The sequence below is a fragment of the Gastrolobium bilobum genome, unplaced genomic scaffold (assembly GCF_033153095.1).
Source record: "Gastrolobium bilobum isolate Gb01-03AN ecotype WA unplaced genomic scaffold, APGP_CSIRO_Gbil_v1 utg48469, whole genome shotgun sequence".
NCBI lineage: Eukaryota > Viridiplantae > Streptophyta > Magnoliopsida > Fabales > Fabaceae > Gastrolobium > Gastrolobium bilobum.
In genome coordinates, this window is record NW_026900161.1 from 110,533 (window position 1) to 129,440 (window position 18,908).

General features: G+C 40.4%; 1 non-coding gene across 1 annotated transcript; it reads right to left on the reverse strand.

The window, feature by feature from the left end:
- Window positions 1-11,483: 11,483 nt before the first annotated feature.
- Window positions 11,484-11,590, reverse strand: LOC133295587 (small nucleolar RNA R71). The gene has a single exon (XR_009749366.1). It is a non-coding gene; the product is annotated as a small nucleolar RNA R71 (small nucleolar RNA).
- Window positions 11,591-18,908: the final 7,318 nt, after the last annotated feature.

Sequence of the window (18,908 nt, forward strand, 5' to 3'; positions counted from 1 at the left end):
GTGAAGGACGTTCCCTGTAACACCCTCCCTTGTGTGCACCCAAGAGAGTTTGTTTGCTAAGCGGAATTAGAGTTTTTGATGTTGCTAATTAAAACCTATAATTTAAATCAAGAAATCAAGTTCCTTACAAAAAATCAGAGTGTTCTTTCAAATTTCTTAAGTTGCTAAAAATATTATTTTCCAGGCAGACGTTGCTGTCTTGTAAAATTCGTATAAAATCAAGTTCAACGTTTCAAAAAAATATTCCATATAATCTGGGGCTTCGCGTGCATATAAAATAATAGTAAATTGGAGGTCGTTTGCCCCTTGAAACAGAACTCGCAAGGTGCTCGCAAGGCTGGTTGAAGTTCAGCACTTAATAAAACGTCAGAAATAATTTTCGCAAAACGTTTCTAGAAATTGTTTCCAAAACACTTGCTGATCAAAAGGTCTTAAAAAAATAGTAAAATCATAGTTTCCACAGTCATCCAAGTTTCTCAAAATATCCCAAATGGTACAGTCATCCATCAAATAAACAGCAACAGCAAAGTCCAAACAGCAGTACATAATAGCAAATATCCATATAATCAAGTCTTCATATGCTCTTCCGTCCTCCTAAAATTTTGTAAAAATAGCAGCCCCATAGGGGTGAGAAAAATCCCAATAGTGTAGCAGAAAATCCAATATTGCAACAATATTAATTTAAATCCAGAATTTCAAACATTATCACATCATCAAGTAAGTTCCGAACAGATACTAAAACATAATCAGAGTGCGTATACAACGCCAGTAGTTTGTACGTTTATAGCCTGCAGTGCACGTACAAACTGACAGTACAATGGATATTCCATATTTGGCTCCCATCAAAGGTGAATTCCAACTGTGACCTATGCAGACTGAAGCCAAGTGTCCCTGTCCCTGGTACCTGAGGGATGCATATATGATGCGTGCTCTAACATATGCTTAGTTTCATCAATTATTTCTGTTCCAAGACTGTATGTAAATGAATGCATGGGATGCTATGTTTTGCTTCACAAACACATGATAAAATGCAAGAACATGATGTTCATGCTCATCATCATTCATCATCATCATAAGTCATAGTTCACTTAGACTATGACACCATACCTCCGAATAGCATGTGTATACAAAACAGAATTTTCCTCAAGTCATCTTCAATTCAAATTTCACATGCTTTCAAACAGAATGTTGTTACGAAAACATGAGAGCAACAAATCAAAAATTCCATGATCTAAATTAATAGTCACAATAGGTTTAACCACCTAACACGTACCTCACGTGCCACAAATAAATTACCAGACATCAGCAAAACAGTCCACGTTTTTAATGTTTATGCACAACTAAGTACAGTACAACAAGTCAGAATCACATGCTAATTTTCTATACGTTTACAAGACACTTTTCTTCCTTTTATTTCCCTAAACTCTTAATTCCCATTCTGTTTTGCCAAGTTTCCTTCCTAATAGTATTCTGACTTCAAAGAAATTTTTCCGATATTTAATAGAAAAAAAAACCAGCGTTTTGCATCCCAACAAAATCGGTCTTTTAGCATATACAGGGCTCATGTCATTTATTCAGAAATTTAACTCTACAAGGCCATGTTTGCGTGAAAAAGAGCCTAACAACATGTTGTCTATATATTTTATTTCATGCGAGGTTTGAAGTACAAAGGGGGGTCCAACCCGAAACAGTCCTATACGATGCTAGAAAGCCATAACCAAGTTCACCATTAAATTTTCTTTTCATGTTTTCAGTCAAGGGTTCCGGTGATTTAATAGGGCAGAAACGAAATGGAGAGATTGAAGAAACTAATTTCCTAGGCATGCTTGCAAATCTCACAGAGAAAAGGAAGAGAGGGTTTCATATTCGAGTTTACCTTTTACATGCACACTAAGAACCACGAAAAGGACAAGAGACAGCACCACCACCTTCTATGCTCCACAAAACAGCAAGCCTAGCCTTCCTAGACGGTGACTAGCGCGCACAAGGGAAATGGAGGATTAACTTGAGTCGAAGCCTACGTGCAAGGTGAGAATTCCATCAAACAATCACGGTAGAGGCGACCAAGAAGAGGGGCAGTTACTATACCTCCTTGTGTGAGTAACCTCGGATGAGCAGTGAACAAGAAGGAGCAGTTGAGTTATTTACGTTCCTTACTCATGGAGTTCACGGATTCTTGCTAGGATGAGGGGATAGTGTGTAGTTCTTCTTGAGGTTTATCACTCTAATGGACTCACGGTCTTAAACAGTGTGAGGATAGGATATAAAGTGGTTCTCCTTGGTATAACATCTCACACAGCCCACAGCCTAAGTGAAGGGAGGAGGTGCTTAGAACCTTGCTTATTTCTCTATGGTGCTCACGACTTGTGGAGGCAAAGGGGGGAATTGTTCTCTTGTTAGTTGCCTACGGCCTTGAGGAGTGGGAGGAGAGGAATGGTGCTGCATTTTTATTTGGAAGGTAAGGATCATAATTCTCATTGTATCTTCCTCCTATGTGCGCACAAGGTGAAGAGATAATGTGAGTGTGTGTGTTTCTTTTGACCAATACAAAAACATGCAAGAAAGTGCTCTCCACCCATTGGTTGCATGGATGACCAAGAGCTGAATAAGGTTGGATAGTACAGCAAGCAATCAGCTTGCTTCTCACACCCTATGCGCATGTGATAACAAGAGTGGTGAGTGAGGCTGACTTGTTTTCTTTTAAGGGGCTCCATCAGAATTTCTTTTCTCTAGGGTGCGCATGGTTGAGTGGATGAGGGGGGTGAGGTTTGGAACCAATTGAGGAACATGCAATCTAATTTCTTATTACCTAGTTGGCGTCCATGCAAGGGGAGTGTAGAGGTCTTGTTTGACACAAGGTATGCAGGCAATGGCTGAATTGGATGGTGAACATTAGAACATGGGATCAGATTTGTATTCTACCCCTAGCACATGGGCTGACGCACAAAAAGAGGGAGGGTTTTATGGCTGCTTCAGTTTGGATACTCAAGGCAATGAATCAGAATGCTTCTTCCCATCCATGCGCATAGAAAAAGAGAGATTAAAGTGGCTGGTCCTATTTGTTTAACCAATAGAAACACGTGCATGCTGACCTCCTTATTCTCACTCAAGGCTGACTAGGGGTTGTCTCAATCTACAAGTAATTGGCTTGCTTTTGGTCAACTCATGCGCATGATTAGACGAGGGAAAGAGGGGTGTGTGTAGCTTGTTACCCAATAAGAATTAACATTCAGATTTCTTTCCTAGATAGGCTAATGGGTGAGTGTATGCAAGGACTTATTTAGGGCTGAGACAAGCTCCCCACTTAAGGGTTTGGGCCGTGGCTCATGTCAGGAGTTAGTCTAAAAAAATATTTAAGTCCAATGGTGTTACTACTTAGGTACTAGCCCACAAGATTATAAGTTCTCATATATTTTAACTACTTTTAATCTTTTTGTATGTTTTTTATTAATTTATTTCTACATCTTCCAACTAGTGGTTCACATGCCTAAAAATAAATTCTCTCCCGTCATTGTAATTCAATTAATTCCCTAACTCAATATTAATTTCATACTAATGGCCATATAATCCGAAATCAAAGCATGTATTGCACATAACTCGAATTTAACATAAATATCCATATTCCACATAGCAACATATATATTTTTCCTAATTACGTGGGATGTTACAACCACTGTACATCGAGATGTCGTGTTTCAATGGGATGACCGTGAGTTCTCGGTAGATCTGATAGGATTGCCGATGGCCAACTTGGAGGTTATTCTGGGCATGGATTGGTTGTCCAGGAACTGTGCTTTGATTGACTGTTGTGCCAAGCGTGTGGTGATGTCTCCGTGTGATTCCACAGCTAGTTCCTCACCGTACATTTCTTTGCTGCAGGCTGGGAAAGCCTTGAGAGCTGGGGCATATGGCTATGTCATGTTGGGAGGTTTGGTGAGTGGGACACAAGAGGATATCATTGGCATTCCTGTGGTGAGGGAATTCCTCGGAGTGTTTCCGAAGGAGATTCCTGAGTTTCCGCCACAGAGGGAGATAGAGTTCTCCATTGACTTGTTGCCTGGTGTGGGACCAATTTCTTTAGCTCCTTATCGGATGTCGCCACCGGAGTTGGCAGAGCTGAAGAAGCATATTGAGGATCTTTCGGCGAAAGATTTCATTCAATCGAGTGTGTCTCCTTGGGGAGCACCGGTCATCTTCGTGAAGAAGAATGACGAGACAATGCGATTGTGCACCGACTATAGGCAGTTGAACAAGGTGACGATCAAGAACAAGTATCCCCTTCCTCGGATTGATGATCTGTTGGATCAGCTTAGGGGTGCTTGCGTGTATTCGAAGATTGATCTTCGGTCCGGATACCATCAGATCCGTGTGAAGCCGGAGGATGTCCACAAGACCGCGTTTCGTTCAAGATACGATCATTTTGAGTATTTGGTGATTCCTTTTGGACTCACAAATGCGTCGACCGTGTTCATGGATTACATGAACAGGATTTTCCAGTCGTATCTGGATCAGTTTGTGATTGTCTTTATTGATGATATTCTGATTTACTCCAAGACTGAGGATTGTTCTGCAAGTGCTGAAGGAGAAAAAGCTTTATGCTAAGCCTTCTAAGTGTGAGTTTTGGCTCAAATCAGTCAAGTTTCTGTGGCATGTGATTTCAGAGATGGAGTTGCAGTGGATCCCAACAAGATTGAGGCCGTGCTGGATTGGGAGAGGCCCAAGACAGTTACGGAAGTGAGGAGCTTCTTAGGTTTGGCAGGTTACTATCGGAGGTTCATCAAGGGATTCTCCACGATGGTTCTCCCTGTGACTCGTCTTACCCGAAAGGAGACTCCATTTGTATGGACTCACGAGTGTGAGGAATGCTTTCAGGAGTTGAAGGAGAGATTGACGACTTCACTTGTGTTGGTCCTTCCTGATCCTGAGGAGCAGTTTGAGCTTTACTGTGATGCTTCTGGAAAGGGGTTGGGCTGTGTTTTGATGCAGTCTGGTAGAGCTGTTGCTTTTGGTTTGAGGCAGTTGAAGCCTCATGAGGAGGACTACCCGACTCATGATTTAGAGTTGGCTGCGATTGTTTTTGCTTTCAAGATTTGGAGGCATTATCTGTTCGGTATGCAGTTTGCTGTGTTTAGTGACCACAAGAGCTTGAAGTATCTGTTCGATCAGAAGGAGCTGAACATGAGGCAGAGGAGATGGGTGGAGTTTCTGAAGGACTATGACTTTGAGTTGAAGTACCATCCTGGCAAGGCCAATGTGGTAGCTGATGCTCTGCGCCAGAAATCCGTGAGTCTATCCAGCTTGATGATGGATGACTTTGACCTCATAGAGAAGTTTCGAGATCTGAAGGTGACTTCCTTGTTTGGGGGTGCACTTCTCGAGATGGAGACTATGAGAGTCAGGAATGAGCTTATGGACAAGATCCAAGAGGCGCAAGTGTAGAGAGAGTGCCTTGATTACGTGAAGAACCAAGACGGTGTGTCTTGGAATGAGGGTGGACTTCTGTTGTTTCAGAAGCGTGTTGTGATTCCTCGAGGTCCTGTGACCGAAGAGGTTATGGCAGAGGCCCATAAGGGATAGTTTACTGTTCACCCTGGTGCTACAAAGATGTATCAAGACCTGAAGCGTAATTTCTGGTGGCCAGGAATGAAGAAGGACATAGCTGTGTATGTGTCCAAGTGTTTGATTTTCCAGAAGGTGAAGATAGAACACCAAAAGCCGTCTGGTAAACTTCAACATCTTGAGATTCCGGAATGGAAATGGGTGAGCATTTCCATGGACTTCGTTGTGGGTTTGCCAAAGACTCAGGTTGGCTGCGACTCTATTTGGGTCATTGTGGACAGACTGACGAAGTCTGCCCATTTTCTTCCAGTGAAGGTGAGCTTCACTACAGAGCAGTTGGCCAAACTGTATGTTCGCGAGATTGTGAGGCTTCACGGGGTGCCCGAGAGTATCATTAGTGATAGGGACCCGAAGTTCACATCTCGGTTCTGGGAGGCGCTGCAGGAGGCTTTTGGTACGCAGTTAAGATTGAGTACCGCCTATCACCCTCAGACTGATGGACAGACTGAGAGGACCATCCAGACCTTGGAGGACATGTTGCGGGCTTGCACGTTGGAGCAGGGCTGGGCATGGGATAGGTACTTTCCGTTGGTAGAATTTTTGTACAACAACAGCTTTCATGCTAGCCTGGGCATGGCGCCCTACGAAGGACTGTATGATAGGAGGTGTCAGACTCCTACCTGTTGGTTTGAGGTTGGAGACAAGGAGCTTTTTGGCTTGGACTTTGTCCAAGATACCACCCAGCAGATCTTGATGATTAGAGAAAAGTTGAAGCAGGCGCAGAATCTCCTGAAGAGCTACTATAATGTCAAGCATCGCCCACTAGAATTCAGTGAGGGTGAGCACCTGTTTGTGAGACTTTCACCTGTCACCGGGGTTGGACGGGCACTCAGAGTGAGGAAGCTGAGCCCACGGTTTATCGGGCCATACCAGATCCTTGGTAGAGTAGGACCTGTTGCCTACCGGCTTGCCTTACCTCCAAACCTAGCCAACATCCTCGACGTGTTTCACGTGTCTCAGCTTCGCAAGTAAGTGGCGGATCCTTCCCACGTGGTGCAACCAGATGATGTGGAGGTTCAGGAGAACTTGAAAACTCCCGTCGGACCACTGAAGATTCTCGATCGTGGCGAGAAGCAGCTGAGGAGCAAGATCATTCCAATGGTCAAAGTGCAGTGGACTGGAAGAACACCTGAGGAGTGTACTTGGGAGCGTGAGGACGAGCTTCTCCGGCAGTACCCCGAGTTTCGAGACAGGTATGTTTTTGATTTTGAGGACAAAATCCTAAAAAGGTGGGGCGAATGTAAGAACCTGCACCGTTAATTAAGGAAATTAATTAATTAAGTATGAGAAATTAGGAAATGATTCCATAATTGACCCTAATATTTATTATGAGGCTTAAATAAATATAGTAAGTGGTTTAGAATGCCGAAAGTCGTTTTTCTGACGAAAAGTGCAGATACCGGTTCTGCTAGTCGGTATAAATGCGTACCGATAAAGTATCCCGGAAAATTATAATAAGTGTATGAATATTACTAGAATAATATATAGGACTTGTAAAACGAGTTTCACGTTAAAATAATGAGAACTGGTTCTAGAACTGATACTGGCTAAGGAAAGCGCATACCAGAAAGGTGCTCCAAAAAAATAATATAAAAATATGGCAAATCTTAGAAAAATGAGTATGTTCAAAATCTAAAGTTTGAGATTAAAATACTAAGCGTAGCTATAATTGCTAATACTGTGTGTTTAAAACTTAAGTGCCTATATATATGCATCTTGCACCAAACCCTAGGCCTTGTGTGATGTGCCTACGTGAGTTTGCTGATTTCTCTTTAGCCTTGTGCCTCCCATTGCCACCTTCATCTCCCTTCCCTCTTAAACACTTGGGTGTGTGTGGGGTAACCTTGGTGGTGAGTTGTGAAGCATTTCTGAGGATATGCTTGCTGTTGGTTGGGAGTGTTAGGGGCTGTTTAGTCTGAGTTTGTGTGAGTGGGGCTTGTTCTTGGCTTCTTGATCTTCAAGAAGCCATCTTTTGGCATAAAGGGTCAAGCTTGAATTGTATTTTCATAGCCTTGTGAAGTCAAAACTTGGGTGCTGTGTTGGAGGCTTCCTTTCTGTTTCATTTTCGAAGTTCTGGTGCCTTGGAGGTATTCATGATCATCCTTTGTGTATTTTGAGGCCTAAATCTTGTTTAATCAATTAATAAGTGAAACTTTGACCTTTTGAGTAAAGGAGTTTGTTTCTGAGTTCATAACTTGGTAATGAACAACTGTTTAGGGAGTCATTGGACTCCCAATCGCTTTTGGATCCTTAAATTTGGCATTATGCAAAAGTTAGCTCGAATTTCTGCATTCTGATGAAGAAGTATTTGAATACTTTTCGAGTGGTATTCGGATACTTGTTCACTAGTAGTCGAATACTCCTTGCTGGAGTATTGGAATACTTTTATGGGAAGAAAAGTATTCGGATACCTTTGAAGAAGTATTCGAATACTGGAAAGTATTCGAATACAGTGAGGTTTGATATTCGGATACTGAGGTATTCGGATACTAGGGGGAGAAGTATTCAGATACATGAAAGTATGCCAATACTTTATTGAAAGTAATCGAATACTTTCTGGAGAGCTAGAGTATTCGAATACTACTCGTGGAGTATTCGAATACTTCCTGCAGAAACAGCATGTAATGAGTTAAAATGAGTAAGAAAGAGCTAATCAATTAATGTAATCTGAGCTTTGATTATTGATGATTAATTATGGTATGGGCAGATTGTGATTGTGCTGTTTGTGGGCCTTGAGCTTGTGTGGGCTCTTGGCATTGGATAGTTAGCTTGCAAGGTAAGCTTTTGTGTCCTCGGTTTAGCCATGTTGTGGTTGCACCATGTCCCATGGGGGTATGGTTATATGCATGTTGTGTTACATGCTTTTGATGTTTTGGAAATGCTATTGAGCTGTTATATGCTAGTGCCTTTATGATATGCATGTGGTGTTTCACCTATACGGTAAGCCTGAGTATGTAGTACATACAATATGGTGAGGTTGTGGGTGAGGTGCAAGCGGTGTTCCTTGTATTATCTGTAGGTAATAGACGTATTCCTGCATTTCTCTGGCCAGTAGAATATTTACAACACACATGGCATGAATATCTGTTGCACTGCATTGAGTTTTGGAACTTATATTGAATTACTGCTTTTGGAACTTATATTGCACATGTAAGTGAGCTTGGGGTGGAAGATCCTTGAGGACCCCTTGCCTTACTGAGATTTCTGTTTAGAGATCTCACCCCACGTTTGGGGCACCATTTCAGGATTAGGTAATGTTGGGGTTGAGACCTCAGGCGGCAGGAGGTCGGAGCTGAGTTAGATAATGCTGATTTATATGCTGACATGTTGGATGCTGGATATGCTTGTTGCTATTATGCTTTTAGCTTCATTTATGGTTATGGATTATCTGGTTGAGACGCTATTGTTATGATGTTGATTTGGTGAGCATGGGGATTGTCCATGCCACATAGACTTGATTATGTCTTGTTTGATTTGGAGTTGTAATCATGTATCAGGATATTGTCCGGAATACGTGTTGTAGATCCGTGACATTAGATACTCACTTTATATATTTATATATTGAGGTATTTCAGTTGGATGTGTATTTGCAATTTACATACAGACGATGTTTTTAAGAAATTGATTAAGTAATCAACTTGGCTAAGTATAATGATGTCATAATTGACAAGAAAAAGATATTTGATAAACCCCTAGTTCATCAGGTTTTTCAGCATGAATTAGTATCAATTTGTGTGATTAATTGGATGAAAAAGAGGTTAATGTCATGGAATTCCCTCAAGTACAAGTTTTGAAAGCTTTGTTGAAAAATTACACTATCTTGTAGGGAAATGAAGGTTAAGGAGCAGCAGAAAGAAAGAAAGAAGATTCTGGAGAAAGGGAGAATGCCTAAGTGTTGAGCGCTAAAACGTCCACACAGAACGTTTTAGCCCGCTGCTGCAAACGAAGGACAAAAGTTGCCGGTGCTGAGCGCTAAAATGTTCACACGGAACGTTTTAGCGCGCTGCTGCAATCTGAGGACAAAAGTTGCTGGTCTTGGGCGCTAAAACTTCCTGATCAAACGTTTTAGCGCCCTGTTATTGGAAAAAGACTCTGGTCTCGAACGCTAAAACGTCCAAACCAAGTGTTTTAGCACTGTAGTCAGTTGGAAGTAGTTGAGCATTCACCAGACATGGACGCTAAAACGTTCAACAGTTCACGTTTTAGCGCCCAAGTTAATTAAAAGCAGTTGGGCATCCGTCAAACATGGACGCTAAAACGCCCATTCATGAATGTTTTTGTGCCCATGTTAGTTTCCAGTTATAATTTGTAACACTATAAAAGGTAAGGGCCTTCACATTTGTCATATCTCTGGTTCTATCTCTCTCTCCCATATCAGATCCTCTGATCTGACTTCTCTCTCTTACTTTCCAAATTCTTTAGGACTTAGTTCTTGTATTAGTTAGTTTCCTATGTAATTGCACTTGAAGATTGAAGACTTACTATCATGACAATGGAGTTTGATCTTTCTTCTTCCTTTGTTTATATTTCAATTATGTCTGAGTAGAGTTCTTTGTAGTCTGATTCAATGGAACTCAAGTTTGAATTTATGAATGGTTAATTAGATGTCTTGTTTATTTATTATGTGATTTGTATGAAGTTGTCTTGATTAATTCTTCATGTTAAGGAGTAGTGTAGAACAAACATGTTTACATTGTTTCTATATTTGACAACTTCATCATCAGTGTTCTAGTAGTCAAGACATTGATGCTAGGATTTCTGATGTGATCTGAAGACCTTAGTAATTAATGCATGTATTAAGAAAGGAATCACCAAGACATTGGGGTTTCTAATTAATGTGTCTATCAAGGTAGAAAGACATTACATCTTGATAATAAGAAAAAGGTTGATCAACATTACATAGTAGATATTCATCATGGAAATTGGTTCATCCATAAATTCATTCTTGAGGGAAATTGACATCTGACTACTTGTTTTAAATTATTTTCACACTTTATTTGTTTATCAATTCTTTAATTTTATTCAAATTTAATTTCTGGTGACAAGAAATAAATGCAATTCATAATCTTTTGGTTGATTCAACTTAACAATATTTGGTTAGTCAGTGCTTGACACAATTCCTCGTGGGAACGATCTTTACTCATCATTTTATTACTTGTTTGACTAGTACACTTGCTAATCCGACAACAAGTTTTTGGCGCCGTTGCCGGGGAATTTGTTTTTCAACATTGATAGACACTGTTAGTTATTAAGATTGAATCTATTATTTTCAGTATTTTATATTTTTGTTGTATGAATTTTTGTTCCATTTTAATTCTGGTGTGCAAGGTACTTTTGATTCAACTTCTTTGTTGTTTGACCCAGAGTTAGAAAGGACAATTAGAAGGAACATGAGGGCAGCCAGAAGAAGGCAATTACTGGAAAGGGAGGAACCAAGTGGTGAACCAAGTACTACAGTACAGGAAGAGAATATGGCAGAAAACCATGTGCAACCACCACAGAGGACACTAGGAGATTACATGATTCCTGCTGTCATTCCACCCATTGGAAGTGTGGTTCGACCTACAGTAGAGCCCAATAATTTTGAATTGAAGCCTGCACTGGTACAGTTGGTGCAGAAAGAACAGTTTGCTGGAACAAGTGCAGAGGATCCATACCTGCACATTGAAAATTTCTTGCTGTTAAGTGACACTGTGAAGATTAATGGAGTGTCCAGAGATGCCATTCTTTTGAGGCTTTTTACTCATTCACTGAAGGATGATGCCAAGAGATGGCTACAGTCACTACCACAAGGAAGTATTACAACTTGGGATGACTTGCAGACCAAGTTTTTGGCCAGATTCTTTTCAGCATCCAAGAGGGCAAAGTTGAAGGATGAGATTACAGGGTTCAAGCAGAAAAAATTAGAGTCTATCTATGAGGCTTGGGAGAGGTTCAAGACACTCTTGAGGAAATGCCCACAACACGGGATAAAAGTGTGGAATCAAGCAGCAATCTTCCTCCAGGGGTTGACAACCACTACTAGGACATTGGTGAATGCCACAGCTGGTGGTTCATTGACAACCAAGACTCCTCAGGAAGCCCTGGACATCTTTGAGTCCTTAGCATCTCAGGAGTTTGACAATGCTCCAGTGAATGACAGAAGAATGGGAATTATTAAATTGGATGGCATGATGCTTTATTAGCCAAGAATGACCAGATGCAACAAGTGCAGAAACAACAACAACAACAAATTGATTCTCTCACTAAGCAGCTTTCTTCTCAGAAGGTTGCTTCTGTGGACACTAATTCTGTGTGTGCCAGTTGTGAGAAAAGCCATGGTACAGATGATTGTGATTGTGGGAGACCTGCTGAACAAGCAGAAGTTAATGGGGTGTGGTATGACCATAACAACTAGAGGAATTACAACAACCAGGGGCAAAATGTGTATGTGCCAACATGGAAGAACAAGAATTAACACCCAGGGTTCAATTATAGTTCCAACCATCAGTTGAATCCTCCACTACATCCTCCTCCAACACACTCATCACAGCCAAGTGATACTACTGCATGGGAGAAAGCTTTTGCTCAGTTATCAAAGACTACTCAAGATTACATCCAGGGGTCAAATTCTTTCAGGGAAGAGACTTCTGCTTTCGTGCAGGAGACTAAGACAGCATTCAGAAACCAGGAAGTATCCATCCAGAATTTGGAGACACAGATTGGTCAGTTGTCTAGGCAGATAGCTGAGAGGCCACAGGGAAAGTTCCCTGGTGATACTATGGTGAATCCAAAGGAACACTGCAAGTCCATCATTACAAGAAGTGGACTTGTGCTCCAACCGGTGAACAAGAAAGTGGATGAGAAGAAAGTGGGAGAAAAGAAAAGTGAGGAGGAAGTTGTTGTTGAAGATGTTGTAGTTGAAAATGATAAAGAAGAGGAAGTTGAGGAAAAGAAGAAGGAAGAAGAGGTAGTGGTTGAAAAGAGTTCTTCACCCAAGAAGTTAATGAAGTGGGAGAAGAAGAAGATGGCTGACAAGCAGGACCAGCCAATTAACCTATCTCCTTATGCTAAAGTGTCTTATCCTCAACGGTTGAAGCAGGAAATCCAGAAGCATCACTATGCAAGGTTTCTGGATATTTTTAAGAAGTTGCAGATTAACATTCCATTTGCTGAGGCCCTGGAGAACATGCTTCACTATGCCAAATTTATGAAGGATCTTCTGTCTAAGAAGAGGAAATTGAAGGATAGTGAGATAGTGGCTTTGACAGAAGAGTGTAGTTCCCTGATCCAAAAGAAGCTTCCACCAAAATTGAAAGATCCTGGAAGTTTCAGCATCCCTATTGCCATTGGAGATGTGGAAGTAGGGAAGGCACTTTGTGATTTGGGGGCCAGCATAAATCTGATGCCTTTGACTGTATGTAGAGCCTTGGGAATCAACACCCTGAAGGATACTAATCTTATATTGCACCTTGCTGATAGATCCATCAAAAGACCAAAAGGTGTGGTTGAAGATGTTCTGGTCAAGATGGACAAGTTTATTTTTCCAGTGGATTTTGTTATTCTAGATATGGAAGAAGAAGATACTGAAAGCCCTCTCCTGCTAGGGAAGCCATTTTTAGCAACTGCTATATCCCTGATTGATGTTGAACAGGGGAAGCTGATGCTAAGAGTGAATGAAGAGACAGTTACAATTGATGTATTTGAAGCCATTAACATCCTGTTGATGTGGAAGATTGTTTCAGGATTGACATTATACAGGAGGTTATGGAAGAAGTGACAGGAGAAAAGGACCTGTTATTGGAGGAAGACAAAAGTAAGGAAGAAATGAGTGGGGAATTTTATCAGTAGGAACCAGTAGTTGAAGAGTTTGAAAAGAAGGTGGATGACATTCCTAAGGGAGCACCTGAGGTGGAACTGAAAGAACTACCTTCAAATTTGAAGTATGTATTCCTTGGGGATGATGAAACCTACCCAGCTATTATCAATGCGTTTTTGTCTGAAGGGGAGGAAGTGAAGTTGGTTGAGGTACTCAAGAAGAACAAGGCAGCCATGGGCTGGTCATTTTCAGATCTTAAGGGTATCAACCCTTCCTTTTGCACTCACAAGATCTTAATGGAGGAAGAAGTCAAACCAGTGAGGCAACCACAGAGAAGACTCAATCCCACTAAGAAGGAGGTAGCGAGGAAGGAGGTGGTGAAGTTGCTTGATGCTGGGATGATTTACCCTATTTCAGACAGTGCTTAGGTGAGTCCAGTTCAAACAGTACCCAAGAAATGAGGAATGACTGTTGTAAAAAAATAAGAACAATGAACTGATCCCTACAAGAACAGTGACTGGCTGGAGGATGTGTATTGACTACCGGAGACTCAACAAAGCAACCAGGAAGGACCATTTCCCTATTCCATTTTTGGACCAGATGCTAGAGAGATTGGCAGGACATGCTTTCTACTGCTTCTTGGATGGATACTCTGGCTATAACCAGATAGTTGTGGCTCCAGAAGATCAAAAGAAGACCGCATTCACTTGCCCCTATGTAATCTTTGCATACCGGAGGATGCCTTTTGGGCTATGCAATGCACCAGCAACTTTTCAAAGGTGCATGCTTTCCATATTGTCTGACATGGTAGAAAGATGCATTGAGATTTTCATGGATGATTTTTCTGTGTTAGGTCCTACTTTTGATGCATGTTTAGAAAACTTGGATTGTGTTTTGAAAAGATGCCAAGATTGCAATCTTGTGCTAAATTGGGAGAAATGTCACTTCATGGTGATAGAGGGGATTGTTCTGGGACACAAAGTGTCCAATATAACACCTCACAATTTTAAATTAAATATTAAAATATTAAATGAATAATTAAGTGAAGGATTAGTGAAAATCCTAAAGAATTAGGCCAAAATACAAAGAAAGGGAAAAACGGTAATTAGCCAACATGCAACCCTAGGCAGATAAAAAATTGAGTTGAAGACCTCAAATGACAAAAATAATGCCGGAAACGGACTCACGACGAAAAATCGAGTGGATAGGCAAATTTGAGAAATATTGATGAATAGTGATTTTTTCGGTGTAAAATACTGCGGTATAATTGTACTGTTAAGTGTGAAAATTTTATCAGTATTTTTAGGAAACAAAAATATGTCATGAACCAGAAAAATACGTAGATTATGGATTTGTAGTTGAAATTGATGATTGGATTAAAGTTAAATCGCGTCTTGGACCCATCCCACTCAAATTCACTTAAATCACCTCACTTTTCCTCACAACTCACGGTCTTCTATCTCTCATTCCCTTCTCCTTCACGCATGACAGCCCTCCATGGCCAAAGCTTGGAGAAAAATTCCATTTCTTGTAACTTTGTCATTTCTCCACCAAATCAAGTGATTTTTGTGTTGAAATTTATTGGAAACAACATTCCAAACACATTGGTGGTATCCTTTACCCTTGAAACCCTCTCTTTGGTGAGATATTAGCCATTTTCAGCTGCGAATTTTTGGAGAAATTTGACGTTCATGGAGTCATTTGAGCTTCCATTGCTTGGAGGAGTCTTGGGGTAACATCAAGCCTTGGTTGTGAGTATATTTCCATCCCATTTACATGGTTTGATTGTAGTTGATATTCATGAACCCTAAACCTTGATTTTTTGATGTGTGATGTTAGAGAGCTCAATTGGGAAAAGTTTGTACATGAAAGTGTCTTAGAATAATGTGTATTAACTATAGATGCAATGAAAATTTTAGGTGAAAAATGTGATTTTGTAACTTAGAATATTTTTGAAGTGTCATGACTTGGATTTTGGAAAATGTTTTAAGATGTTATTGGTGAGTTGTTAGATGATTATATGTTAATATAATGGTGTTGTAAGAGGTGTGAGATGATGAAAATTTAGTGAGAATCCTTTGGAAATTCCAAGTGTGTAATTCGGCCATAAAGGGAGCATTAGGGAGTTGAGGTTGTTTGTGTTGATTGGATGATATATCAAGTGTAGAATGATATTAAAATGGGTTGTGTGGTGATTGGAAAGTGGTAGAATCAATGGAAAATAATAAATTGTATTTAGGGACATAAAAGAATCTAGAGTGAATTATTTAGCAAAACGATGCTTGAAAGACGTAAAACGAAAAAATGGCACTTGAATTAGCCTCTTGGCAACCTAAGGATGTGTAATAAAATGAGAAAGAAAATTTAGAAAAATAAAATTGAAAATTGGCCTTGTTTGGCCGAACCTTCCATAGGGAGGGGGGGTGATTTTGACGTTTTCGTGTTTTGATGGAATTGACGTATATTAATGGCTGTACATGGTTGTGTAGGTTGTCGTACGTCGATTTGAATCCCGAACCGTGAAACGGTGGATTGCCCTTGGTCCTGGACCAAGTGGATTGAGGTAAGTGGTTGGTTCTATGCATGTATAATTGTAAATTGGCATATGTTGTATGAGTTTCTGAGTAGTTGGGAATGTCCTCTGTGTAGGCATTCTGTCGAGTATCAAGTTTGAGAAATAAGCTGCAGTGGGGCTAAGTGGAAGAACATTTTGAGGTAACCTCTTGGTACTGGGGCTTGTTCCCCTTGTGTGTTCCACCATGCCAGTTGATGGTGTTGGTAGGAAATGTATATGAGTAGTGTAGAACAGCATAAGCATGCATGTAGCATTTATGAGGGTACGTATGTACCGAGTCTTTGGCCAGTATACAGTGTTGCCTTCGGGCGTTTCGGACTTCCACTGGATAGGTCTCCGAGAGGGAGTTCCAGTTGACCTAGGGTCGTGGTGTGTGATCCGGATAGGAGCACACTAGGAAGTCTTGGGTGTATGCGGATGGAAGGGGTACCTTGGTTGGATGTTCTAGGAACACGCCTTGGATGAGACCCATAGGCTTATATGCCGAGGACGTTGCTTGGTATTGGTAGCTACCATTCCAGCTTCATCGTATTTTATATCCCGATATTCCCCAGTTTCTCTAAATCCCTTTCTATATCCCGTTTTGAAAGTGGTTGTTTTATATTACTTATATGCATCGAAGTGAACCATTGGGCGAAGTTTTCTCTAGAACCTCTGGGTTACTGAGATATATTCGTATATCTCACCCCGTCTTGGGGGCTTTATTTCAAGAGCTAGCACTGGCGTTGGAGCGGCAGGCAAGAAGCCCGTGGGATGATGAGATGGAGCATTTCATTATTTTGCATTTTGATGGCCATGTGGCCTAGGCTTGACTTAGGGAATGAACATCTCATATGTATGTAGGGTGAGTTTCATTAGCATATTTGTTCATGTCGTCTTGCCTAAGTCTAGTAGTTTGTGTCATTTAAGCTTATGTTTCGATTTGTAATTAAAGTTGTAATATTTATAAGTTGTAATTCGAAGTTGAAGTTGTAAGTTGTAATATGTAAGTTAAATGTTGTACATGTACAAGAAATGCATGATATACTATGATGGAAGGGCTTTAGGCCTATTGTAGGTTTATGATTACTTGTATGTTGGAAATATGCATGAAAAGGGACTTTGTTGATTGAAACCATTTAAGGATTTAAAGTGAGCTATATTGTGTAATAAATATAAACTGAGTTGGGTTGTAAGTTTCCCAAGGCATTGTTGGTCCTTGTGTGTGCCACCCATTGGATTATTAGGTACATTTGAGGTACTAGTGAACTTGTGCAAATTTGGGGATTTTAGGAAAAACAAAGGAAACTCTGGCGAATTTTCTGTAGAATTGGCAGATTTTAGACGAATTTCCGGAGAGCATATCCCCCTCCAAAGGGATCCGATAGGAACGTGACATATGCCATTTTAAAGCTTGAGATGTCCCCTACATGGTGTTAAAATATGAGCAAATTTTGGGTTGTAATAAGCCCTGTAGGATGTATTGAACACGGACTGTTCAGAACCCCCTTATGCAGGGGCTGTTTCTGGCAGTTTTTGGGAAATTAATTCCCGCTTCGTTTCTCAGTCAAATTAAGCGTATGATATATCAAATTGAAGTTTGAGGTGTCTAGTTTGTAGCGTAAAAATTTTAGAGCAATTGGATCAGTAAAATTTCTGCAATAATTCGTGGAGTGAGAGACATTTTGAGCTGTTTTGGGGTTGGTTGGCAGTTTTGCTTGTCCAACTTCAAACGGCGATAACCGGAGCAAACGAGCTCCGATTAAAGCGTGTGGTAGCTTTTTAGAAAGGGAACTAAGTAAGAAAAAAAGATAACTTGACAGAAAGGTCTGGTTTGGTACGGTGTGTGCGCAGAAAAATATTTAGTGAACCATGTTCCGAGAGGTAAAAACGTAAGACTGAGAAATTGGCTAAGTGGGTTTATGGGAACCCCTTAGTAACTTATAATAAGTAAAGTAAGACATAAAAATAGTTTAAATAAGTATTCCGCAATATTTTACAGTTATGATCACAGCTTTTTATCATACGCTTTTTATTGTTTTAAATGCTCGCGTAATAATCGGAAAAAGTTTATTCGCATTTTTATAAATGAACTGCTGTGATTGTAACTGCGCTTAATATCATAATTAATGTTAAAAATACGGGTGTATAACGGGCTGTTACATCCAACAGAGGGATTGAAGTAGATAAGGCCAAGATCTCTTTAATTGTGAAATTACCCCCTCCCATAAATGTTAAAGGTGTGAGGGGTTTTCTAGGACATGCTGCATTTTACCGTCGTTTTATTAAAGACTTTTCAAAAATTGAAAAACCATTGTGAAAGCTGTTAGGGAAAGATCAAGAATTTATGTTTACTGATGACTGCATGCATGCATTCAATGTGTTAAAAGACAAGTTGATCACTGCACCTATAATCATGGCATCTGATTTTTCATTACCTTTTGAGCTTATGTGTGATGCCAGTGATTTTGCTGTGGGGGTAGTGTAAGGTCAAAGGAAGGATAAACTATTGCATGTCATTTACTATGCCAGTAAAATTCTTAATGAGGCACAAAAGAATTATGCTACTACAGAGAAAGAGTTATTGGCAATAGGGTATGCATTTGACAAATTCAGGTCATATCTGCTAGGGTCCAAGGTTATTGTTTACACTGACCATGCAGCTTTGAAGTATTTGTTAACAAAGCAGGATGCTAAGCCCAGGTTACTCCGTTGGATGTTACTTCTACAAGAATTTGAAGTAGAAATCAAAGACAAAAAGGGAGTGGAGAACTTGGTGGCTGATCATTTATCTAGGATCACATAGGCACATCTACAAGAGGGACCAGAAGTGGTGATCAAGGAGGAGTTTCCTGATGAACAAATACTGGCCATAATCATTGTTTCCCAGTTGGTGCATGATCAAGTCTTGTCTGTTAACACACTACTATGGTTTGC